We start from the raw sequence: 27,756 nt of genomic DNA on the forward strand, positions 1-27,756 counted from the left end.
ATATTTCTTTTAAGTGTTTCTCAGTCATTTGAGATTCCTCTACTGAGAATTCTCTGTTTACATCTGTACCCCATTTTTAATTTGATTATTTAGTTTTTTGATATCTAGTTTCTTGAGTTTTTTATATGTCTTGGATATTATTCCTCTATTATATTTAATTTAATAATATTTGGTAAAAATCTTTTCTCATTCTGTAGACTGCCATTTTGTCCTAAAAAGAGTTTTTCAATTTTATGAGGTCCCACTTACTAATTGTCCATCTTAGAGTCTGTACTAACAGGATGCTGGTCAGAAAGTCACCTCTTGTGCCAACGCATTCAAGGCTATTCCCCACTTTCTCATCCATTTTTAATAGTGGTGATCATTTTTACAAAATGACAAGCTTTTTACATAAATAATCCCTTTTCATGTTCACAACACTATCCTGAGATAAGATCTTATTTTTATTTATCAGATTGACTATGAAAGCCTGAATAAATGAATTCATCCACCCAAGCTTAGGCAACCAGTGATCAAAGAGTACAGCCATAGTCCTAACTAGGAAGTGAGCCCCCAGCCCTTGTTCCTGGTCACCCTGCTGTATGCGCTCCTTTTATACATCTGTAAATGTGTCTGTTCAATAACTACATGAAGCCACAGGTGAGCTAAAATATGTAATATTTGTCTTTCTAAAATTGATTTAATTCACTCAGTATGACAATATTCCTGTTGCATCCATTTTTCTCTAATTGAAAGAACTTCATTCCATTGTGTACATAAGCTTCAGTTTCTTCATCCTCCTGTTGTTCAATACCTAGGTTGACTCCATGGCTTGGTTATTGTGGATACTTCTACATTAAGCACAGATGTGCAAGGATCTCTGTGATCCACAGAACTGGAGTACTTTTATGAAGCTTTGTCTCGTACTTTATGTGGGATTATTCTCTGTGTGCTGTGAATTGCTTTATTGCCATTGGTTAATAAAGAAACTGCATTCAGCCAATGGCTTAACAGAATATAGCCAGGCTGAAAAAGATATAGAGAGGGAGTAGGTGGAGTCAGAGAGAAGCCAGTTAGTCACTGAGACAGATGTTTCAGAACCTTGCCAGTAAAACATAGATTAATAGGAATGGGTTAATTTAAAATATAAGAGTTAGCCAGAAATACGCTTAGGTGATTGGCCAAGCAGTGTTTTAACTAATACAGTTTTGTGTAATTATTTTGAGTCTAAGCAGCCAGGAACAAACAAGCAGCCTCTCCCAACATGGTAGTTTGAATGTAATTGACTCCCATAATCCCAAATTTCATAGGGAGCAGCTCTAATGGGAAATGTGGCTTTGTTGAGATAGATATGGCTTTGGAGGAAGTGTGCCACTGTGGAGGTAGGCTTTAAGGTTTCCAGTGCTCAGGATATGATCCAATGCCTCTGTTGACTTCCTGATGCCTGCAAGATGTAGGACTCTCAGCTACTACTCCAGCACCATGTCTGCCTGCACACCGCCATGCTTCTCTGTCATGATGATAATGGACTGAACCTCTGAAACAGTAAGCGAGCCACTCCAATTAAATGGTTTTTTTGTAAGAATTGCCATGGTCCAAGTTCATAGCAGCATTATTTGCATTGTTTGCCAGAACCTGGAAGCAAACTAAATGCCCCTCTACTGAAAAATGGATAAGGAAAATGTGGTACATTTACACAATGGCGTATTATGCAGCAGAAAAAAATAATGATATTTTGAAATTTGCTGGCAAAGGGATGGATCTAGAAAACAACATACTGAGTGAGGTAACCCAGACCCAGAAAGACAACATCATATATACTCACTCATAAGTGGCTTTTAGCCATAAAGCAAAAAAAAAAAAGCCTACAATTCACAATCCCAGAGAATGTAGACAACAATGAGGACCCTAAGAGAGACATACATAGATCTAATCTATATGGGAAAGAGAAAAGGCCAGATCTCCTGAGTAAATTGGGAGTATGGGGACCATGGAAGAGAGTAGAAGAATAGGGGAGAGGAAGGGAAGGGAGTGGAGAAAAATATATAGTCAATAAAAACAATTTGTAAAAAAAGAGTTGTCATGGTTGATTCTGGACAGTTAGGGAGTTGACATAGGACAAACCTAGGCCCTCTGCAACTGGGTGACAGTTGTGCAGCTTAGTCTTTTGTGAGGTCCCTATCAGTGGGATCAGGACCTGTCACAGATGCATGGTCTATGGAACCTATTCCATGTGGTGGGACACCTTGTTCAACCTTGATACATGGGAAGGAGCTTGGTTCTGCCTCAACTTGATATGCCATGCTTTGTTGATTCCCAAGGAAGACCTTACTCCATCTGAATGAAGATGGAGGAGGAGTGAATGAGGGATAGAAAAAGGTGGTGAAAGGGAATGGGAGGAGAGGAAGGAAGGGAAACTGTGGTTAGTATGTAAAATAAAGACAAAAAAAGAGTTGCCATAGTCATAATGTCCTTTCTCTTCAATAGAAACCCTAACTAAGACAGAGGCTGGTACCAGGGACTAGGGTATTTCTGTGATAGGTCTGACCATGTTTTTCTTTGGAAGAATTTGGAGTTTGTTACTATGGGTTTGGAAAGTAGTGGCATCCTTTAAGTGCTGCTTAATGGGCCAACTAGTTGGAAAATGGAAGACAGAGGTACTGAATGTGATTTGTTGAACTGTAGGGATCAAGATCTTTCAGAGGGGAAATGATATGGGATTTTCCTCTGTATGCTGTGAATATCATTGGTTAATAAAGAAACTGTCTTAGGCCTGTGCAGGCAATAGAGGTAGGAGGAGAAAAGTAAACTGAACGCTGGGAGAAAGAAGGCAGAGGCAGAGAGAAGCTATGGAGCCACTGCCAGAGACAGACATGCTGAAACTTTGCTGGTAGGCCACAACCTCATGGTGATGCACAGATTAATGGAGATGGGTTAAATTAAGATGTAAGAGTTAGCAAATAAGAAGCTAGAGCTAATGGGCCAAACAGTATTGCAAATGATATGGTTTCTGTGTGATTATTTGGGGGCTGAGCAGTCAGGAAACGAACTAGCAGCCTCCTAACAACAGGAGAAATTCATGTTGCCTAGAGATAGTTCTTGTCGTATTTTGGTGAAGAAAGTGGCTGTCTTTTTGCCCATGTTCAAAGAGTCTGCCTGAGGTTAAAGTGAAGAGTTTGAGATTAATTCCATTGGCAGAGGTCATCTCAAAACAGCCTAGTATAGACTCTGTCATATGGTTATTAGTGGTAATTCTAACAAAGATTTATAATGAAAAGGAGCAAGATGAGCAGGATAAATTATGAAATGTAAATTTTGAGGGGAAAAAGGAGTACCAGGAAGTGGAATAGAGCTAAATTCTGTGTCCAAGGAAATAAATGGATTAAGAACTGGAATAAAAAGAATGGTGAGCTCAAAGCAAAAGCCCACCCAGCTAAGTTTCCAACTTGTGAAAAGAAACTAAAGAATATCTTAGGGCCAGTTATGGTGCGGCATACCTTTAAAACTAGCCCTGTGAAGACAGGGGTTGGTGGATCTCTGAGTCTGGGGCTAGCCTGGTCTAGAGGTCCAGTTTCAGGATAGTCAAGCTTAAGCAGGGAAGGCAGGACTTAGAAAGCTGGTGAAGACATAATTGAACAAGGGGGCCATGTTCCAGTCCCAGTAAACAGCAGAATTTGGCAACTTTAGCCATGTGCTTCTGGCTGTACAGTTAAGGATTAAAGAAACAGGTCATGGAATTTGTACCCCTGCCTAAGAAAAGCCACTGGGACCAGACATGTGTCAGGAGTGTCCCTGAATAAAGGCTGAGTAGAGAGGACATTGCAGGAAACTGTGAAGTTGAAGCCTGGATGGTCTTGGTGAACCCAATATGTTAGAGATGCCAGAGTTGTGGGATACCTGCTGAAGAGAGCTAACAGGGAGTGAAACCAGCCCAAGAAAAAGAAGTGTGTTGCAGTCAACAAAGTTGAATGGGGTTGGAGATCCGAAGAGTGTTTTGAAAGGAGACATGGAGATCAGGGTTTGGAGTTTGCCCAGCTGGTTTTCAATCTTGCTTTGGTCCAATATTTTCTTGCTATGCTCCCTTCCTTATGTTTGGAATGCCAACACATATCCTGTGCCATTATTTGCTGGAAGTATGTGGTCTTTTTTATCTTAATTTTACAGGTGATTACAGTTAAAAGATCGCATGAATCTCAGAAGAAACTTTGAACTTTAAAACATTATTGAGACTGTGATAGACTATGGGGGATTTTGAAATTGAACTAAATGCATTTTGCATTATAATATTGTTATAAGCTTATGGGGCCAGGGAATGAAATTTAGTCATTTGAATGTAATTTGCTCCCATAATCTCATAGGGGGTAGCACAATTAGGAGTTGTGACTTTGTTGGAATGGGTATGGCCTTGGCAGAGGAAGTAAGTCACTGTGGGGGTGGACTTTGAGGTTTTCTATACTCAGAATATGACCCAGTGACTCTGTTGACTTCCTGATGCCTGCAAGATGTAGAACTCTCAGCTACTACTCCAGCATTATGTCTGCCTGCACACCACCATACCCTGTCTTGCTGATAATGGACTGAACCTCTGAGACAGAAAGTGAGCCACCACAATTACATGTTTTCTTTACAAGGGTTGCTGTGATCATGGTGTCTTTTCACAGCAGTAAAAACCCTACAATCCTTGGTCTGCCTAGACCACTTTCCACAAACACTTGCCCAGAGTAATGCATCCATTACCTTCCATATCTCTGTGACAAAACTCAGGACATGAACAATTTAAATGGGAAAGGATTTTTTTAGGCTTAGATTCTCACAGAATTCAGTCCATTGTAAGAGGAAAGGCACTACAGAGCCACCCAGGTGACACCTTGGCGGTCAACAAACAGAAGGCATGACAGGAAACAGCCTCAAGAACCCACCCTCAGTGATCTACTTCCTCCATATAGTTACAGAGTCCAAAGATTTCCACAGCCTCCCAAAATAGTGCCACCAGCTGGGGACCAAGTTCTCAAAACATAAGTCTGTGAGAGACATTGCATGTTCTGCCCACAACCCATACACTTGTGCCCAAACCCCACTTCCCTTCTACTACACTCTGTTTTCTCATCGAAACTACGAAAGCCTCCAGGATCAAAATATTTCACTTCTACTTCATGCCCAGAAAAATATTCTCACATGAGGTCCTGCTGATCAAAGCCTCCAGAGGGATGTGCTAATCACAAATGACCAACATCTATTTCTGTCTACTCAATTGGCATCTCCAGGAAAGGGACCAGGGATCTGCATTTTAACCCAATTCATCTTGCTCTTCTGGGGAACATTTACGTGTATAACTAACTACAATATCTCAAAGAGGCTTAAGCAATCTTCTGAAAATGGTGATGAAACTGATGCCTTTGTTGAAGGACATAGAGAAATCAAACTGGAACCCAGCTGGAAGTTTCTTCCTCAATGGCTAGCCCTCATACTTCCAGAAGGTGTTGTTCATTCTGCAGAGAGAGAATTGTCTTACCCATCTGGCACCTTGTATGTGGCAATACCAATTAGCCCAGTTAGATGACCTCACTGATGTAAAGACAGCAAAGTCTGTAGGGGATAACCATCTGCTTTATGATTGGATATGATGCTCATATCCATATATGTAATTGTAAACCCAATCAAAAACCCATGTCAAAACATGTTTGAAAACCCTTAGTTCAAGAGCTTCTGATGTTATCTTCTTTTTTAAAATTTATTCTCCTCTCAAGCAACACATCATGGCCTCAGTCTCTGCTCCCTCCTCTTCTAGTTCCCCTCACTTCTCACCCCCTAGACCCACTGTTCCTCAGTTTCCCTTAAAAAAAGCAGGCCTCCCAGGGATATAAACAAAACATGGCATAACAAGATACAATAAGACTAGGTACACCCCTCATATCATGGCTGGACAAGGTAACCCAGTAGGAGGAAAAGAGCCCAAGAGCAAGCAAAAGAGTCAGAGACACCCCTACTTTCACTGTTAGGAGTCTCACAAAAACCCTAAGCTAAACAACACAACATATATGCAGAGACCCTAATACAGATCCATGCAGGCTCTGTGACTGTCACCTCAGTCCCTACGAGCCCTACTTAGCTGATTCTGTGGGCCATGTTCCCCAGTGTCCTTGACCCCTTTGGCTTCTACAATCCTTCCACCTCCTCTTCCCCTGGGTTCCACCCCCACAAAGGTCAATGAAATGATTCCTAATAATATTCTGCTATACTCATAGATGGGTGCCTAACCCAATCAGAGAAGCTTCCTCTGGAAGCTGATGGGAGCAGATACAGAGACCCACAGCCAAACATTAGACTGCTATCTTCGAATAGAACATGATATACTGTTTCTCTGAATAACTTTATTTACAGTCACAGATTAGTGTCTCCTGTCACCTTTGGCCAGAGAAACTTCCTTTTGCATTGATCAGAGGTGACTTCAAAGACTTCTAACTGGTCTAAGCACTGAGAATAAATGGCTGCTGAATGACCAGCCATAGATGAGACATTCATCATCACCCCCAAAGCTAAGGGAACAATTAGGAAGAACAGCCAAAAAGAAAAAGCTGGCAGAGGGAGGGAGAGCAGTGTGGAGTGCTGATTTCCAGGCATGACGTGGCTGCTGCAGTCTTGAATGCACATACGTGTAATGATCTGCGCAATATCTGTACAGGATTGGACCCATAAACCCCTGTCGTGTGAGCAGGAGCAACTAATGCAGTTACATTTCTACCTGAGGATGTTGACACAGGAAAGGCTGATAGGGAACAGAGACATTTTCTGTTCAGTGGTGTATCACTGGTCCAGTGCCCACATTCCTGCAAACAAACCTTCACATACTTACATAAACAACCCTAGTGAAATTCATCAAGTCTTGCACACACCCAAGCAGATATGAACATATAAAGGAAACTAACTAGAAAAAAAAAGAATTATCTAGAGTGGAAAGGAAACATGAAGGTCATGAGGTGAACATGATTAAAATACTATATGTACATATATCAAAATGCCATAAAGAAACTCATTATTATATATAGGTAATATCTTCTTATAAAAAGCAGAGGTAATGAATATGAGAAGGAATGGGTCCAGGGGAACTGGAGGGGGAAGGGAGTGACAGTGGTGTAAATAAAGTATTCATGTATGGAATTCTTCAAAAAATAATTTTAAATTAAAAATAAAATGAGGAAAATTTGTATCTTAAAATTTTAAACTGAAAAGGTGATGTTGAAGTCTAATAATATTTTTCATACCTATACTGCAGATCACCTCCTACTTCCTGTGATTTCTGTTAAAAGAGCAAGTCTAGAAGCACCCCCACATCCCGACCTCACATCACTGAGACTCAGTAATACACTGGGCTTCTAAAGTTATGAGGCAGAACCTGGAACAGAGATGGTATAATTTTCCAGTAGAGGTAGAAAGACAAATTCACTAAAACATTCTAGGGAGATTTAAAATTAGCTAAATGCTTATAATGTAAATGTCTGTAAAATGCTCCCTAAATCCTGAAGAGGAATTTGTTTAACCTTCTCTAAGGAGGCTAAATTGATTGATTGAATGATGAGGCTGACATTGTAAGAAATGGGATTGGAGAAAGTTAAGCATGTATGAAAGCAATAAGTAAAGTCCAAAAAAAATACCTGTTTTTTTAAAGAAACTCTCTGTTTGCTAATGAGCATCCAGCTACATGAAATAAACACACATATATACACATATATGTATGTATATATGTATATATATTCTCACACCAGGCCCTCATAATAGGTATTCAGGAATATGTGCAACAAAAGGATTCATCAGGATAAATGTGCAAATGTTGAATGACCTCTAAGGCAAATCTTTTAAAGAACAATATGCAGGGCTACATGAAGTGCACAATCCCATTTGTGTGTATAAAAGGACACATCTATAGCATGTTCTCCAAGGGCTCAGTGAACATCAGAGAGGGCAGAAAGACCTGGGACTGGAGAGACGGCTCAGCAGTTAAGAATATTAGTTTCTCTACAAAGGGCCCAAGTTCAGTCCTAGTGTGCACATGGCAACTCACAGCCATCTTTAACTCCAGTTCTAGTGAATCCAAAACTCTTTTCTGGTCCTCCAAGGGCATGTTACGCATATGGCACACAGATACACTTATATGCAAGCAAAATAACCATGAACATGAAATAAAACAATTTTTTAATTTTTATTGCTTTATAAATAATACTATTCAAAATTTCCACTTCCTCCCCTCATCCCATTTCCCTCCATCTCCCCCACTCACCCTCCTCCCTCCCAGTCCTAAGAGAGGGCAGGGTACCCTGCCCTGTGGGAAGTCCAAGGCCCTCCCCACTCCATCCAGGCCTAGGAAGGTGTACATCCAAACAGACTAAAATCCCAAAAAGCCAGTACAAGCAGTAGAGACAAATCTAAGTGCCATTATCATTGGCTGCTCAGTCAGTCCCCATTGTCAGCCACATTCAGAGAGTCCAGTTTGATCACAGGCTCATTCAGTCCCAGTACAGCTGGCTTTGGTGAGCTCCCATTAGATCAGTCACACTGTCTCAGTGGATGGATGCACCCCTCGCAGTCCTGACTCCCTTGCTCATCTTCTCCCTCCTTCTGCTCTTCAACTGGACCTTGGGGGCTCAGTCCAGAGCTCTGGTGTGGGTCTCTGTCTCTATCTCCATCTGTTGCCAGACAAAGGTTCTATGGTGATATTCAAGATAGACATCAGTGTGACTATGGGCCAAGGCCAGTTCAGGCACCCTCTCCTCTACTGCCCAAGGACCTATCAGGGAAGGTCCCCGTTGACACCTGGGAGCCACTCTAGAGCCAAGCCTCTTTCCAACCCTAAAATGGATCTCCTAATTAAGATATCTTCTTCCCTGCTCCCATATCAGCCCTTCTTCCATCTCAACCATCACATTCCCCCAAGCTCTCCCCAATTCTCCCCTTCTTCCCTCTCTCTTTCTCCCCTTCTCTTCCCCCACTCCACCCCCACCCCCAAGCTCCAAGAAATGAAAACAGCTTGGTATTGGCATAAAAACAAAGACGTTGACCAATTGAATTGAATCGAAGACCCAGATATTAATCCACAAACCAATAAACACCTGATTTTCGACAAAGAAACTAAAATTATATAAGGGAAGAAATAAAGCATCTTTAACAAATGATGCTGGCATAACTGGATGTCAACCTGTAGAAAAATGAAAATAGATCCATATCTATCACCATGCACAAAATTCAAGTCCAAGTGAATTAAAGACCTCAATATAAATCCAACCACACTTAACCTGATAAAAGAGAAATTGGGAAGTAGCCTGAAATACATGGGCACAAAAGACTACTTCCTACGTATAACCCCAGTATCACAGACAATAAGAGCAACAATGAATAAATAGGACCTCCTGAAACTGAGAAGCTTCTGTAAAGCAAAGAACACAGTCATTAAGACAAAAAGGCAACCTACTGAATGGGAGAAAATCTTCACCAACCCCATCAGACAAAGGTCTGATCTCCAAAATATATAAAGAACTCAAGAAACTAGACATTAAAATTCTAAATAACCCAATTTAAAAATGGGGTACTAAACTGAACAGAGAATTATCAATAGAAAGATTTCAAATGGCCAAAAGATACTTAAGGTCATGTTTAACTTACTTAGTGATCAGGGAAATGCAAATCAAAACAACTTTGAAATACCATCTTACACCTGTCAGAATGTCTAAAATCAAAAACACAAATGATAACCTATGCTGGAGAGAATGTGTAGTAAGCGGAACACTCATCCATTGCTGGTGGAATGCAAACTTGTGTAACCACTTTGAAAATCAGTGTGGAGGTTTCTCAGAAAATTGGGAGTCAACCGACCTCAGGATCCAGCAATACCACTCTTGGGAATATACCCAAGAGATGTCCTATCATACTACAAAAGCATTGTTCAACTATGTTCATAGCAGCATTATTTGTAATAGCCAGAACCTGGAAACAACCTAGATGCCCCTCAATGGAAGAATGGATAAAGAATGTGTGGCACATATACACATTAGAGTACTACTCAGTAGTAAAAATAACAATGACATCTTGAATTTTGCATGCAAATGTATGGAACACTATCCTGAGTGAGATAAACCAGACCCCAAAACATGAATATGGTATGTACTCACTCATTAGTGGAATCTAGCCATAAACAAATGCCATTGAGGCTATAGTTCATGATCCTAGAGAAGCTAAATAATAAGGTGAACCCAAAGAAAAACATATATAGATGAAATAAAATAATTTTTAAATGAATGTAAAACCTGATGGATAGGAAGAAATGCTATGGAACAATCTCTTCTGGACAAGATGGGCTGTGAACTCATACAACTGTAGTTGCCCACACAAGACCTGCATAGGAATGTCCTCAGCAACATTTCATCATGGAAAGGGGAAGGGGTCATGACACTCCATCATTTTTGAGGGATGGTAATGGTGGCTGGGAGGAAAGTGTCACTTTCTTCAGTAGAATAGCTGATGGTAAGCTGCCCATGCCCCAGCAAACACTCTCCCAAGCATGCTCATGAAAGCCACTCTAGCTAAATGCAGTGGGTCACACAGAAAAAAGAGACATACAAGTTGGAGGGGAACTTGTTGGGAAAAAGAGGTTCAATGGGAGAATGGGGAAAGATGGAAGATAGTAAAGGGTGAAAATGACTAAAGCCTATTATACACTGTAGGAAACTGTCCAAGAATAAAAAAGGAAAAGGCATGAATGTGTGCATGTGTCCACACTCACATGAAGAAGAATAAAGAGAATGAAAAACAAAGAAGAATGGAGAGAAACTGTAAACATACACTTGGCTAAAGGCAAAAATACTTGAAGAAATAGACATAAAATATGCTGAGAAGGATGCCTGGGGTGAGGTGGGGAAAGAGCATGTTTTACTCTGTGTCATTTATACTGATAGACTAATACACATGTATTAATCATTTTCTTAAAAAGGGTTACTATTTTAAACATATCTTGATGGCAACTGAATAAATGGAAAACTAATTCAAATGTCATTGCATAGAATCAGGTTCCTCCTCGGAAGAAAAGTGCCCATCACTAGATTGCTTGAATAAAAACCAATTAACTGCCAGGCCAGGTGATGTAGACACATAAAGAGATGGGGTGCAACACTTACATTAGCGGCATTAGATGACTTTCTGAGTGTGTGAGGCTATTGGCTCATACCCTACCCACAAAATAAAGGAATTTCCACTTGACTTCTGAGTTCCAACCAACCAAGAGGCTCTTAGATTCTATGCAAATGCTAGTGAGCTGAACCTGTATCAAGTTCAAAGGAACAAGTTACCAAATCCACAACTGTAGTGATTAGGCAAACAGGCCTGCTTTTCGTCCTGCCCGGCTCCCACATGGTTAGCTTTATACCCGAAATAACTACACAGAAACTTTATTCTTTTAAATGCTGCCTGGCCCATTAGTTTCAGCCTCTTAATCGCTAACTCTCACATCTTGACTAACCCCTTTCTAATAATCTGTGCAGTACCACGAGGTGGTAGCTTACTGGGAAAGATTCAGCATGTCTGACCTGGTGGCTGGCTCCATCGCATCTGACCCACTTCCCTTCTTCCCAGGATTCTGTTCTGTCTACTTCACCCACCTAAGGGCTGGCCTATCAAATGGCCAAGGCAGTTTCTTTATTAACCAATGAAATCAACACAAAACAGAAGATCCTCCCACATCACACAACCTCATTAAAATGTCTACATTTTGAAAGTTCACTAATACCAATGAGTCCATATGTAGACAAAAATTACTAACCTTTTGACATTATAGCAAAAATGCCTGAGATAGACGACTTAAAAGAGGGAATCTTTTCCCTCAGAGTTTCAGGCTGTAATCATTTGACTCCAATGTTTTTGAGCACATAATGTGGTAGGGAGCAAATGTTGGAGGAGATCAGTTCACTTCTTGGCAGAGAAACAGAAGAGAAAAGGAGTTCAGGGCAAGATAAAGCCTCCTGAGACCTCCTTCCTCTAGCCAGGCCCACCTACAGAATGTTCAGTTCTGACTATATTGGTGGAATGACCCACTCATAAGGTTAAAGCCTTCATGATCAAGCCTTCTCTATGTTTGAGATCAAGCTTTCAACATTTGAATCTTTGGGGTATATTTCATACCCAAACCATAGTAGAAATTAATTTCTCTTAACAAATATACCAAAAGTCAAAATTATTATTTTTCAACAGGGGTAGTCAGAATGTACTGAAAATATGTATCTCTCAGATGACTCTTTTGGTTCCTGCTAAGACTAGGTAATACCTTATTTTTCAGACACACTGAACCTGGGATAAGAGAAAGTAAGAAATAGCTTTGAATGCATTGGCATAGGAGACAACTTCCCAAACAGATCACTGATCATACAGGCATTAAGATCACCAATTAATAAATGGGACCAGATGAAACTAAAAATCTTCTGTAAGACAAAGGATATCATCAGTAGGACGAAACAACTGCCTACAGAATGGAAGAAGATTTTACTAACTCCACATCCAATAAAGGGATAATATCCAAAATACATAAAGAACTTGAGAAACTAGACATCAACAAACTAAATAATCACATTCAAAAATGGGGTACAGATGTAAACAGAGAATTCTCAAAAGTAGAAATGGAAATGGCTAATAAACACTTTTAAAATGTTCACCAGAGGCCAAACAGGATACAGGGGCCCCCTAGCCCCTAGCCCCCCAAATCCCAGAGGGGAAACCATACTAGACCTAAAGACATGCTAGTTACCAGAACCCTTGGTTATTTATGTCAGAAGACCAAAGAAAGAAAAACCAAGGAACAAAATAACCACCCAACAAAGATAAATACAGGAATAAATACATGACCTATAATCATCAAAATCCAGATGCCTAAATGCCAGTATAAGAACACAATAAACAAAAGAAAGTACAATATGGCATCAATAGAGCCCAGTTATCATACAACATCCAACATAGCTGAAACACAAGAAAATAAACTTTAAAATGACTTTATAAAAATAATAGAGGTCCTTAAAAAGGATATGGAAAAAAATCCCTTGAAGACATTGAGGAAAAGGTAAACAAAAACTTGGAAGAAATCATAAAATCCCTAAAAGAAAGCCAAGAAATAAAACAAACAGATGACAGAAATTGTTCAAGTCATGAAAATGGAAATAGAAGCAATAAAGAAAATGCAAACAGAGGAAATCCTGGAAAGGGAAAATATGAGTAAGCAAACAGGATCTACAGATATAAGCATCACCAACAGAATACAAGAGATGGAAGAGAGACTCTCAGATATTGAAGACACAACAGAGGAAATAGATTCATAAGTCAAAGAAAATGTTAAATCTAAGAAATTTCTAAAACAAAACATCCAGGAAATCTGAAACACTATGAAAACCAAACATACGAATAATAGGAATAGAAGAAAGAGAAAAAACTCAGCTCAAAAATCCAGAGAATATGTTTAACAAAATCATAAAGAAAAATTTCTCAACCTAAATAAGGACATGCCTACTTCATACAAGAAGCTTACAGAACAACAAAAAGATTGGATTAGAAAAGAAAATTCCCTCATTACCTGTTAGAAGGGCTAAGTTCAAAAAAACACAAGCAACGGCTCGTGCTGGCAAGGATGCAGAGCAAAGGAAACACTTCTCCATTGTTGGTGGGAATGCAAGCTTGTACAGCCACTTTGGAAGAAAATTTCTCAGAAAACTGGGAATCTACCACAAGATCCAACTATACCACTCCTAAGCATATCCTCACAGGATGCTCAATCATCCACAAGGACACTTGTTCAACTATGTTCATAGCAGCTTTATTGGTAACAGCCAGAACCTGGAAACATGAACCTAGATGACCCTCAGTCTAGGAATGAATAAAGAAAATGTGGCAGATTTACACAATGGAGTATTACTCCTGGGTTAAAAACAAGAACACAAGGAAAGATGGATACAAATGGACAGAACTAGAAAAACCATCCTGAGTAAAGTAACCCAGGTCAAGAAAGAAAAACATAGTATGTACTCACTCATAAGTGGATATTGGTTATAAAATAAAGGATAACTATGCTAGAATCCACAGACCCAGAGAGACTAGGTAACAAGGAGATGCCCAGATCTCACTGGGAAGAGGAAATAGAAGAGATTTCATGAGTGAATTGAGGGTGGGTGGGGTGGGAACATGAACTATCAGGTGGGGGGGCGATGGAGAAGAATACTGAAAGAGGCTACTGGAAAGGGGGTGCATTTTAGAGTCAGGTAAAAACTTGGCACAAGATGTCCCAGGAATCTACAGGGATGACCCCAGCTAAAATACCTAGCAATAATGGATTTGGACCCTGAACTGGCCATCTCCTGTGATGAGATTTGTGTCTAGCTTGTTTGTCATTAGAGAGCTTTCATCCACAAGTTGATGGAAACAGATGCAGATTCACAGCCCAACATTAGGCAGAGTTTGGGGAATCTTGCAGAAGAGGAGATGAAAGGATTGTAGGAGCCAGAGGGTCAAGACACAAGAAAACTCACAGATTCAACTAACCTGGGCTCATAGGGACTCACAGAGACTGAAATGACAACTATGGAGCCTGCATAGGACTGATTTAGGCACTCTGCATACATGTGACAGTTGTGTAACTTGGTCCTCTTATGGGGCTCCTAACAGTGGGAGCAAGGGCTATCTCTTTTACTGGCTTTTGGAATCCTTAGACTGGGTCACCTTGCCCAACTTTAATACACAGGGAGGTGCGTAGTCTTTCCACAGCTGGATATACCATGTTTTGTTGATACTTATGAGAGACCTGCTCTTCCCTAAACAGAAATAGAGGCAGAGTGGGTTAAGGGATGGGGACAGAGGGGGGATGGGATGGTGATTGGAAAGAGAGAAGGAAGAGAAACTACAGCCAGGATGCTATATAAATAAACAAATACATTTTTTTAAAAAAAGAAAAAATGTTCAACATCCTTAGCCATCAGGGAAATGCAAATCAAAAATACTTTGAGATTCCATCTTATACCTGTGAGAATGTCTAAGATCAATAACACAAGTGACAGTGTCTATTGGCAAGAATGTGGGACAAGGGAAATACTCCTCCATTGCTGGTGAGAGTGTAAACTTGTATGGCCACTTTGGAAATCAATATGGCAGTTCCTCAGAAAACTGGGAATCGATCTACCTAAAGACCTAGCTATACCACTCAGGCATATACTCAAAGAAAAATCCATCCTAGCACAAGGACACTTACTCAACTATGTTTATTGTGCCTTTATTTATAATAGCCAGAAACTAGAAACAACCTGGATGTCCCTCAAACACAAAGAAAATGTGGTACATTTAATCAATGGAGTATTGCTAAGCTATTTTTAAAGAGATGGTTATCATGAAATTTGCAGGCAAATGGATGAAACTAGAAAAAAATCATCCTAAAACACAGAAAGACAAACATGATATGCACTCACTTATGAGTATATGTTAGCTGTTATGTAAAGGATAATCAAGCTGCAATCTACAGACCCAGAAAGGTTAGGTAACAAGAAGGGCTGGTGTGGGGATGCATGACTCTCCCTGTGAAGGGGAAACAGAGTAAACTTTGTGGGTGGACTAGGGGTTGTTGGAGAGGAGAAGAGGATCAGATGGGGTAGGGAGGGCTACAGGGAGAGTATGAGGAGAGATGACTGGAACTGGGGCAGTTGTGGTGGGGGGTGATGTGGATGTGCCGGGAGTAATGGTGATATCAAACTTGCAGGAATAGACAAGCAATGACTGGTCCAACTTGAGACCACAAGAGGGAGCCCACGCGTGACACTGCCTGGAACCAGAGCCAGGACAGTCCAAAGACCTAGGATAGAACCAAACAGGACAGAAAAGGTGGGGGGGAGTCAATGAAATGATTTCTAATGATATTCCACTATCCTCATAGATCAGTGGTTAGCCCAGTCATCATCAAAGAGCCTTCCTCCTCTGATAGCTGATGGGAGCAGATGCAGAGATCTACAGCCAAACATTAGGAGGAGCTCAGGAAACCCCACAGAAGAGGGAAAGCAAGGATTGTAGGAGCCAGAGGGCTCAAGGAAACCAAGAGAAGAACATGGCCCACAGAATCAACTAAGCGGGACTTATAGGGGCTCACAGAGACTGAAGCAACAAAAACACCGAGCCTGTACGAGACTTACCCAGGTCCTCTGCATATATGTTATGGCTGTGCAGCTTGGTGTTCTTGTGGGACTCCTAACAGTGGGGGTGGGAGCTGTCTCTGACTCTTTTGCCTGCTTCTGGGACCCTTTCCTCTTCCTTGGTTGCCTCTTCCAGCATTGATATGAAGGTTTGTGCCTAATCTTGTTATATCTTGTTATGCTGAGTTCAATTGGTGTCCCTGGGAAGCCTGCTCTTTTCTGAAGGGAAACAGAAGAACAGTGGACCTGGGGGAGAAGGAAGTAGGGGGTGGGAGTAAAGGGAAGGAAAACTGTGATTGGGTTGTATTGAATGAGAGAAGAATAAATAAAAAGAGGAAAAAGCTAAGTTAAACTTTATTATGCCTTTAGCCCAAGGAGCAACGGTCTTTCCCTCATGTCTGCCCTTGCAAGGCAGTGCCACCTTCGTATCGTGAGCTAGTGCCTCTCTTAGGAAATTTCTTTTGAGCTCCACAATTTCAGCAAACCCACTGGTGGGTGTAATATGTGGCATTACACTTTGCCACCAGCAGGGCAAATGAAGACAGGAGCATTAATCAAATTTGGAAATAAGGGGAAAAACCACTGAGCTCCAGATGAATCAGTGCGTGACTAGCAGCCGCCGTGTCTGATATTAGAATGTGCAAACACCAGATCCTGGGGCTGAGCTACGTACCGATGAGACTGAAGTGCTAACCTCCAGGCTGAAGAGCAAATGTCACCTTCAGGTGGGTATCAATGTCACTGACTTACTGATACTTGCATTTTTCTGTCTATCATGAACTGGAATTTTTAAGAACACTATAAATGTATCAATGGTATAGACCCTGGGTGGCACTGAAGATTGACTGAGTGCTTCTTCTAGATAACAGGATGCTTGGTAAGCACCTACTGTGTACAAAGTCATTCTGGAGAATACAAAAATGGATATTTCATCAAAAAGGGGGGAACTGTTTTCCGTAGGGATTTACCCCCACCTCTGGGCTTATCATACATTTTCTCCCTGAGCAAGGCTTCCCACCCCCAATATTTCAACTTATCCTTCCAGGCATATGTCCTCCAGTACTATCCCTTATCTTTTTATATCTTTCTCCTTTGGAATGTTATGGTATTCTGTGAGCTCTCTAAGTGCTAGCTATCAAAGTCACTACATATGGCTTCTGCATATACTTATTTTCCCTCCCAGAAGAAAAGATTGTATACACTTGCTCAGAACCTCTCCCCCATATAATGTCTAACACTAAACCACTGTATAAGATAGTATTGATATCACATTGTATTTATTAGATTCCTTTCCAAATGAGGTCATCTTGGATTACATATGTGCACCTTAAGCCAATTACCTGTATCTTTATGGGGAATAGAAAAAAAAAAGAGGAAAGGAAAAGGAAAGGGTCAGGGATGGTCCATATGAAAATGGAAGGATGCTGCTATAAGCCAAATAACACTTTAAGCTAACAAGCTGTCATTTGAATTGGAGGAGCAATGGTGAGCTTTCAAAACACCTGAGGTAACTTAAAAACAGAGAGAGTATCAGCCCTGTCACTTGACTCTTTGGTTTGGAACTTACATTCATCACTTTTCTGTTTCTAAAACACCATGACCAAGGCAATTTATAGAAGGAAGGGTTTATTTGGAGTTATGGTTCCAGAAATTAAAAGTTCATCATGGTAGAAGAAAGGCCTGTCAGCATGGCGGGCGTGGTGTCAGGAGCAGAAAGCAGAGAGTTTATATCACTTTTAAAATTTTTATTTATTATGTATGTGATGCTCTTATCTGCATGTATAACCTGCCAGAAGAGGGCATCAGATCCCATTATAGATGGTAGTCACCATGTGAATGCTGGGACTTGAACTCAGGACCTCTGGAAGAACAACTCTTAACCACTGTGCCATCTCTACAACCCTATAGCTTGCATCTTGAACCACAAGCATAAAGCAGAGAGAGAAAACTGGAATTGAGGTAGAGTCTTAAACTCTAAAGCCCGCCTTTAGTCATATATGTCCTCCAATAAGGCCATACCTGCTAAACCTGCTCAAACAGTGACGCCAAATGGGAACCAAGTGTCAACTGCCTGAGAATATGGGGGGACATTTCTCATCCAAACATGAGACAATACATCATAACAGGAACTGCGGCAATAAAAATGTGTTTACCTCATGCCCGGGAAGTGAAAAAGAGGAAACCAAAGGACAAGCTCCATGGTCTTCTTCAAGCACATACCTTCAGTGTTTGGAGGCCTTCTCTCACGTCTTACCTACTCCACCACTCTCGAGTCATGCTAAACTAAACCTTTACCACATGGCTCTTGGAAGACATGCAAGACTCAACCTAGACCACAGTCACAGAGCCTTCAGAGGCAACCTTGCCAGCAACTTGGTTTTAGATTTCCACCCTGTGAAACTGTGAGACAATAATGGTTCAAGTCTCCAAATTTCCATCAACTTTTTACAGCAGTCCTAGAAAGTAAATACAGATATGGTCTCAGGATTGAAAGAAACTAATTTACAATACAATACATTAAGACTTTGTAAGACTGCCACACTTAACAAACACATCAGAAACACCCAGTGTCACTAAGTGCTGTATGAACTGCACAGATTTTAGATACCAGATGTCCTGGTGGGTTGGTTTATGCTTTGTTTTTGTTTGTTTGTTTGTTTGTCAATTTAACACAAGCTGGTGTTGTCTGGAAAGAGGAACCTCAATTGAAAAAAATGCCTCCATCCGGATTGACTATATACAAGTAGGGCATTTTCCTGACTAATTATTGAAGTGGGAGGGCCTAACCCACTGTAGGAAGTGTCATTCATAGGCAGGTTCTATAAGAAAGCAGGCTTAACTAGTCATGAAGAGCAAACCAATAAGGAGCATTCCTCCATGGTCTCTGCTACAGTTCCTGCTTCTACTTTCCTGCCATGACTTCCTCAATGATGTTCTGTAAGCTGTAAGAGAAAATAAACTCTTTTCTCCCCAAGTTGCTTTTGGTCATGATCTTTATCACAGCAATAGAACCTAAGACAGCAGACATTGATTAACTCAATAAATGTTGATTCGTTGATCTCCACACTTGCTCCAGGCACCCAGAACCCAACAGTGAAAAGAGCAGGCATATGTCTAGCTTCAAAAACTTATAGACTAAGCAGAAGTTACAGAATTCAGAATCTCTACAAAGGCCAAGCTGGTGATGGAAAACAATGAGGCAATTATCTACCATAATTTCCCAACCTTTGATAAAACAAGGATAAAGACAAGTATACTTTTTTACATCAAAATGTCAGCACAGGTCTGAGAATATAACTCAGTGATAGACGTGTACCTAGTATGAATGAAGCAGAGTCTAATGCCTCGCGCTGAGATTTGACTTAAAGATAAAGTATAGGAAGAGGTAAAGACTATAGCAAATTAGAATACAAGCCCTGAAGTAGGCAGCATAGGGAATAGTTTAGCAACCTGGAGCTCCACTTTGCTTGGATGCTATACATATCTCTCTTCTAATAAATCACTTAGCAGCCTGAGGCACTTATTTGTAAATACTATGTCCATACTTCCTCCCTGAACACTGATTGCACCTAGCAACCTGTTAGCAACCTAGGATCCTCCCATACCTGCATCAACACCCCTTCCTGAATAATGGAATGTTTCTCCTCACCATCGAATCTATGTTCTATTCTGTCATGCTCTGCTTATATTCAGGAACAAAGGTAGGAAAGCTTATCACGCCTAAACTAGGTCTGAGTGTGTAAGGCAGGCACAATAATGCAAAACTATATTCTCAAGCAAACTTTTAGGATATTCCCCAACAACCATCTTTTGCCTGAGCAAAACTGGGTGTATATGTGATTAAAATCAGATTCGTTATGGGAAGGAACATTCACAGAGAGCAAAGACCTATGGTATCATAATCCAAGTTTGCCGATCAAAATTGAGAGCCACCCAAACTATGCCCTTAGGTTTCCTGCCCCCTCCTCCTCACCCCATTTTTCTTGAACCCATAGAATGAACCAGGCCCTTGTGTACCTGCACTCACATGGCCTCCTGACACGCCTGACAGTGTATTTCATACTGACTTTGCTTTGAACAAAATTTGCTTTCTACTTTGCACATTTCTGTACGTTTATTTCAGTGCTTTGAGTAAGATGTGAAGAACACCTGGTGGAGACAGTGACCTTCTACTGCCAGTAACATGCAGCCCCCAAGACAATTCGTCCAGTCACTACCATCTGAACATGAGAATGCCACATTATCAAAAGTAAGTTCCAGAGTTATGGTTCTCATTGGCCTCTTTCTCACATAAAGGTTAAGATGTTGAAAATAGTCATACAATTACCACATGCTTCACCCAGCCCTTTTACCTCCAAAGCCTCCAGTTCACATAAAGAGCAAGATTCTCTAGTAGAACTGGACCCTCCCAAACTCACGTGATAAAGGCCTAACCACATGTTTTAATTAGGATTACTGTGGCTGTGAAGAAACACCATGACCAAAGCAGCATGGGGAGGAAAGGGTTTGTTTGACTTATACCTCCACATCACTGCTGCTCATCAAAGGAAGTCAGGGAAGAAACTCAAACAGGACAGGAACTAGGAGGCAGGAGTTCATGCAGAGGTCATGGAGGGGTGCTGCTTAGTGACTTTCTCCCCATGGCTTCTTCAGCCTGCTTTCCTACAAAACCCAAGATCACCAGCCCAGGAATGACACTACCCACAATGGAGCCACCAGAGACAGATGCTGGAAATTTTACCCAGTAAGCCTCAGCCTCGTGGCCATACACAGATTAATAGAAAGGGGTTAAACTAATATGTAAGAGTTAGCCAATAAGAAGCTAGAGCTAATGGGCCAAGCAGTGATTTAATTAATACAGTTTCTGTGTGGTTATTTCGGTTCTGGGCAGCCGGGACAAACAAGCGGCTCCTTGCTACATTAGTCCCTTAACTGTGGACTCCTGCAATATCAAAAATAAGTTAAATACTTTCTTACCTTAAGAGAGAAGTACCAGTGCATAGTCACAAAGATAAAAACAAAACCATAAATTACTCAGTGTCCAATATCTGGGAATGGCTCATGATCTTCGAGGCTCCTCCAAACAGTTTGGGTCATTTCTCTGGCTCCATCCTCCGCAGCACACATCTTGTCTTCTAGGCACACGCCACACTGCTGTTCTTGGAGGTTGTCCCATGGTCCTGGCATCTCCAAAACTCTGGTGTCTTCTGCTGCCACTGGGCTGCGCTTTCACCCATAGCATCTCCTGGACTCCTCCATGGTGCCAAGCCTCAACTTCTCTCTGCATGACCCTTTCAATCCTGCGGCCTTCAAAGCTACCTTCACCAATGGCCTCTGCTGGCCTCTCACAATGCCAAGGTCAACTACTCACCATGATCTCTTCATGTTTTCAAAATCAGTACCACCTGGGTGACTCTTACACTGCTGCCATGGGGGAGGTACAGTCTTGACTGTCTCGGTAACACAGTTTCTGTGTGTGGACTTTGAGGAAACACTTCCCAGATGACTTCACCTCAGTGACTCTTGTCTCTTCTTAATCACCATTAATAGCGTAGCTCCAGCTAACCAGCATCAGTTGCCATAGTAATGCAAAGGTTTCACTTCAGTGGTGCTGGCCTCTCATTAATCATGGCTGACTCTGCAGTCCTAGCTAATCAGAATGAAAGAATCTTAATTCAAACTAGCAAATATGCAATGGCCCCAATCGTCTTAAAATGACTCTCAGACTTTTCTCTGGGACTTTACAACCCAGGCCTCCATCATCTGCATTTCTCCTAACACGTTTTGCTTTCAAATTCCCACAGAACAGCTCACCAAGCTTGGAACATTCAATGGCTATTCTTGCCCAAAGTTCAAAGTCCTTCCACAATCCTCTCAAAATCATGGTCAAGTCTGTCACAGAAATATCCTACTATTCTGGTGCCAATTTTTCTCTTAATTAGGGTTACTATTGTTGTGATGAAACACCATGATCAAATCAACATGGAAAGGAAATGGTTTATTTAGTTTTATGCTCCATATCCCTATTCATCATCAAAGAAAGTCAGGATAGGAACTCAAACAGGACAGGAACCTGGAGACAGTAGCTGATGCAGAGGTCATGGATAGGTGCTGCTTACTGGCTTGCTCCTCATGACTTTCCTAGCTGGCTTTCTTATAGAACCCAGAACTACCAGGCCAGGGATGGTACCACCCACAATAACCTGGGCACTCCCCCATAAATTACTAATTAAGAAATTGCCCTAATGGCTTGCCTATAACCAGTCTTATGAAGATATATACCTAACTGAGGTCCCCTCCTCTCAGAAGACTTTATCTTGTGTCAAGTTGACATAAAACTAAGGTTAAAAGAAGTCATAACAGTGGGACTCAAGTTCAAGAGGATTGGAATCTATATAAAAAGTGATAACAATTTTAGACTAATGAAATTCCTAGTCTGCTCAAACTCCTATAACAAAGAACCAAAGTGTTTAGACAGCGACAATTAATTACTCAAAGTTTTTGGAGTCCAAGATCTAGATGCTAGCAGAACAAGTGTCTTGGGGATGCTATAACTTGGGCTCTGGATTGCTTTGCTTTCACAATAAGCTTACCTAGCCTTTCCAGCCACATGCATGGAGAAGTGGGGCTTCGGATATCTCTTCTAGAACTAATCCTACTAGATCAGAAGCTGTCCTGTGATCTCATCTCACCTGATCTACATCCCAAAGATCCTTCTTTGGAATAACCATAGTGGAAGTTGGTTTCAATATATGAATTAAAGAGACCACAGCAATCATCCTAAGAACATTGGAAATCAAGAATCTGCAGAAGCTATTGGGAAAGAAGGTGTTGTGAAAATACATAAATATCTAAAAGTTCTTACAACAAATCAAAATATCATCCAACCAAAGTTCACCCTTAGGGACCAATAGGTTTTATTAGGCTTACTTACAGAGCATGAGTAAGGGGTACTGGCAAGGGTACAAGTGACACTCTGGCAGGCAAACTAGGAGGCCTGCATGGGGGAAGCTCCTGCATGGCTGTATAGATAAAGCCCCCTATTCAGTTAATCTTCTCTAGCCTATATATTCTAGCTCCTCCCAAATTTACACTGGCCACAGGCAATTTGGGTAGAATTGCAAACAAATGACTAGGAGGAATGGTAGGAAACCTAGGTGAGTGACTAACAGATTTCCTCAACCCTTGCATGTACGATAGAATGTGAACAGTCAATAGACCCTGTCTTTATGGACTCTCAAAAGCAGGCACAGCTGATCTCACAGAGATGACAGTTGTTTGCCCAGAGGGATGCATTCTACAGTCCAAGGAGGAAGATTCCTAGTTTCCAAAAGTCAGTCATCCCACTGAAAGCTACAAGCAAACATCCTGGTGGTATCTCCACCCTACGATAGAGTTTCATGTCATCACAAGGTGGAGAAGGGACAAATGTGTAAGACTGTAGTGGCCGCATTATACAGACCCGAAATCCTACATTGTCTGGTCATCAGAGATTTCTTAGTGACCTACAAGGCACAGTTTGTACCTGCCACACAGAAGGTGGTCGCCTAAGCCTATTGATAGTGAAACAACCTGATGCCATCCTAAACAAATGGTCAGGATATGTTAATGTTGTTCTGCTCCTTCTATTGTAATTTAGGAGGTCGCCTAGGGAAGAGGTGTTTTTGAGTCTACATGACAAAATGGGCATAGATAGGCAAGACGTGACCTAAGTCATCCCCCCTACTACCTAGAAAGAAAATGCCAATGAATTTCCCCCTCAGTTTATGTTTTGATATAAAAGCTGTTTGGAAAATGAATGCAGGTAATTTCAGGCTGTGAATTCAGGACTTCATGAAGGATCACTAAAACTCCCTCCTGATATTGTCATGTGAGTGATGTTTTTATTCCTACACCTCCACTCTGGTATGAGAAATGATTTATGTCCGGACTGGTCCTCAACATAAGACACTACAAAAGGAAGAGGAATGAGGAACAAATAACAAACAAGGTTATTTCATAAAGCCTCCAAGAATCATATTATCTTATATTCACCTAAAATTATATGAAATACATATATGTATATATTATCATATACATATTGTGAGATATATTATCACATGTATGTATGCAATATGTATATATACAAATATTGTGAGATATATTATCACATGTATGTGTGCAGTATGCATATATACAAATATGTGCATATATGCAAATGTGTATGTATCTGTATCTGTGTGTGCATTTCTATACATGCCTCTTGGGCTGACAATGTTCCCTACAAGAACCATAGGCTAACAAAAACTCCAGTACCAGGCACAAGTAATCTCCTTTCAAATGATTGGTCACAGAAGTCCAAGTGAACCATAAAACAAACGTAGGCTATTGCTATTGCCTTTGGCTGCCTCTCAGAGATTGAAGATAAGCCTCTGTTTCCCAAGACACTACATACTTAGGACTCAGGACACTGATTGGTCAAACTGGATCTATCCTGAAAGCCTCCTTCCTGTGGTCTAGCTTTCATGGTAGCAGAAAATACTGGCAAGCTGCCTGGAAGAGAAGCAATTAATAGCCCTACCCAACTACAGCAACTATGAACCTTAACAATAATCAGCTTAGCAAAATGTCCTTAAAGGTGCAATAAGTGGCATTCATATGTTGCTGGTAGCAGCTGTCTAATTAGACTTAAGGCTCACTCAACAGGAGGAAACCCATGTCTGATACTAGAAAAACCTACCAACTTCCTGAGGCTGGTGAAGTCATAGACCTGGGGGAAAAAATCTACTACAGATACTTTGCTTGACTGGCCTAATTCTTTACTACATTCTAAACCTTATCCTTATATCACAGATAAGTGTAGTTACCACTTCTCATCAAAAAAGCTTCTCTTTATAGCAAACTTCTGTGACCAATCATTTGAAAGGAGGTTTCTTGTGCCTGGTACTGGACTTTTTGTTGTAGAAAACCACAGTTGGACACAATGCAGAAATCAATGGATCGTGGGGAGCCCAGTACCAATGGATATGTCTACATCACAGCTCTTACATCTATGGCTCAAAGTACATCACAGAAGAGGAGATGGAAGGATTGTAAGAGCTAGAATACCCAGATGTCTGCTATGATACAGTCTCTCCTATAAATGGCTACATAAGCAAGACCAGAACAATGGCAATATCAATAGACATGCAAACATGGAAGGGGGAACATTTCACAGGTCCCACTCATAGATGAAGAAGTAAAGGCAACTAATGACCACCGAGAGAGAAAGAATTAGCCTCTCCTTGAGATGAGCCTCCTGACTGGCTATCTAGTACAAAGTGGTCATGCATAAAGCCATATATATGGCTTTGTGTGTGTATGTATGTGTGTGTGTGTATACATATACATTGAAACAGACTAAGAAGATAATATTTATATATTTGTGCATACATATGAATACATATATATGTTACAATAGTGGTCAAAGAAAAAGATAACTAACACCTTTGGGGTCCAGACCCAAGGCACTCTTCAAGGTTCACAATTGGACGCTACAGCAAGGATAAAGGACTTTTTTCCTCTGACTATCTGAGGGCAAATGAATAAACTCTCACTCTGTATATTTTCACATCCGTTTTCTTTATTGTTCTGCTTCTATCCCAATTCTCTTAGCTTCTTCTTCTCTTAGCTTAAAAAAAAAATCTGTTTCCCCCAAGAGTCTTAAAGCAATAAAGAAAATACAAGAGTTACCTCTCATTGGTCAAAAACACATTCCTAGAGCAGGCAAAAAAGGAGCTGAGCCACTTACCATGGCAACACAAGGGTCCAAGGTCACAGGACTAAGACCAAAGACTGTGACCAGAGGGTGGAAGGTATAGCGCTCAGTGAGATAAGCTTTGAGACATAGGTCTTTTGTTAACAAAGCGGCAAGCAAAGAATTGGCATGCTTTTCCTCTGGTGCATTGTGTAGTAACCTTGATTGGACATCTGCAACTCTGACCTTGTGCATAGCTGTAAGGTTTTAAACTTACGATCTATTTACAAAAATCCTATAGCCTATGTGGATTGACACTTTTAAAAGAAATCCTACACTAGCTCAGAATTGAGAACTAGATGGTTATTTATTTAGTGGTAGACTCACACATCAGAATCCCCTGTTTGAATGGAGATCAGAAAACAAATCCTGCATCTGGAACAGAGAGGCCGAAAAGAGACTGCATGCTCTACATCGGCATATATAGTATAAGAGGCCACGCCCCAGTGGGCGGGAAACCACTAGCTATATGACTTCCTACAGCAAGTCTAGTCTGAATTTGCTCTGAGGTAAAGGTAAGCTAATTGTGTGAAGGTAGTCTGAGCAAAAGAACAAAACAGACCTTTAAGTGCCCAGGTGTCCTTATGGTACAATTAGATCCAGTTATGAAGCACGTCCCAGTATATATTCTATATATTAAAACTGGGTATCTAAACAAAAAGGCATCTTCCTGGCCATCCACAGATGTATGTGCCCCTAAGATTGAGATGCAGTCATGAGATTACATAACACATCCCATGAGATTACACATTACATTGCAGGTATTGGGGAGATACCAAGCTGCTTTAGAAAAGTGAACAACAGCTTCCAGAGTCAATGGGCCTGCAGGCCTTGCCCGGGCAGGGTTAACCTCCATCAGATAATCCCTCTTCAGGTTGTTGTCACCTGTTGTAACTCTCATGGGCCTTGACAAAGAGAGACTATCAATTTGAGAGTGGATAGGCATGAAAGAGTTGGAGGGAGGAGGTCTGGGAGGAGCTGGAAGGAGGAAAGAGATATGGGGAAGGGATTTAAATCCATTTTAATGATGAATGTATACAAAATTAAAAAGAAAACTTATAAGATATACAGTTAGAAATGAGAAAGCAGGGATGGTTTCATAAGAATGTAAAACTTCAGGAACCTCTTAGTTGAAGAGAAGAGGAAGAAAACAAGGTTTATTTATAAACTCGCTTGTTTGCAGATGTAGTCCTCATCCTGAGATGTGCGGGAGTTATCTCAGAAGCTGATGGTGCAGCTGTGAAAACGGCAGGCAAGACTCCATCCTCAGGATACCTTGGTTCCAGGGAAGAAAGAAATAATAAACAAAAGTTGCAAGCCAAGCCTGATGACACACAGAGTCATATATAGCTCTTATATAGTATCTATAATCTTACTGCTCAGGAGGCTGAGGCAAAGTCAGAGGGTGCTCAACACCAAACTTGACTGCAAAACAGAATTAGAGGCCAGGCCTAGATGAGGTTATGGGGACTTAACTCAAAATAAAAAAGTAAAAGAGGCTCGGTGGTTAAAAAAAAAAAATGCTTGCCTGATATATACAAGGCCCCAGGTTTAATCCTCAAGACCCACTTACATAATTTGCAATCTCTCCTGGACATTGTGAAGGAAAAGGCAGAATAAGAACCTTATTAACAAGGAAATAATTACTTTGAAGGTCTCGAAACTGAGGCAACCTTCAGGCAGAGACATGAAAAAAGTCAGATAGCAAACCATGTGACCAAAGAGGGAGAAGCTCCAAATGGAAGGGAGATCACCTGCAGGGTCCTACGGCTGGGCCAATGGGAGCATGTTAGAAGAACAGTACAGAAGGCA

This window comes from Microtus pennsylvanicus, chromosome 8, assembly GCF_037038515.1.
Source record: "Microtus pennsylvanicus isolate mMicPen1 chromosome 8, mMicPen1.hap1, whole genome shotgun sequence".
Taxonomy (NCBI): domain Eukaryota; kingdom Metazoa; phylum Chordata; class Mammalia; order Rodentia; family Cricetidae; genus Microtus; species Microtus pennsylvanicus.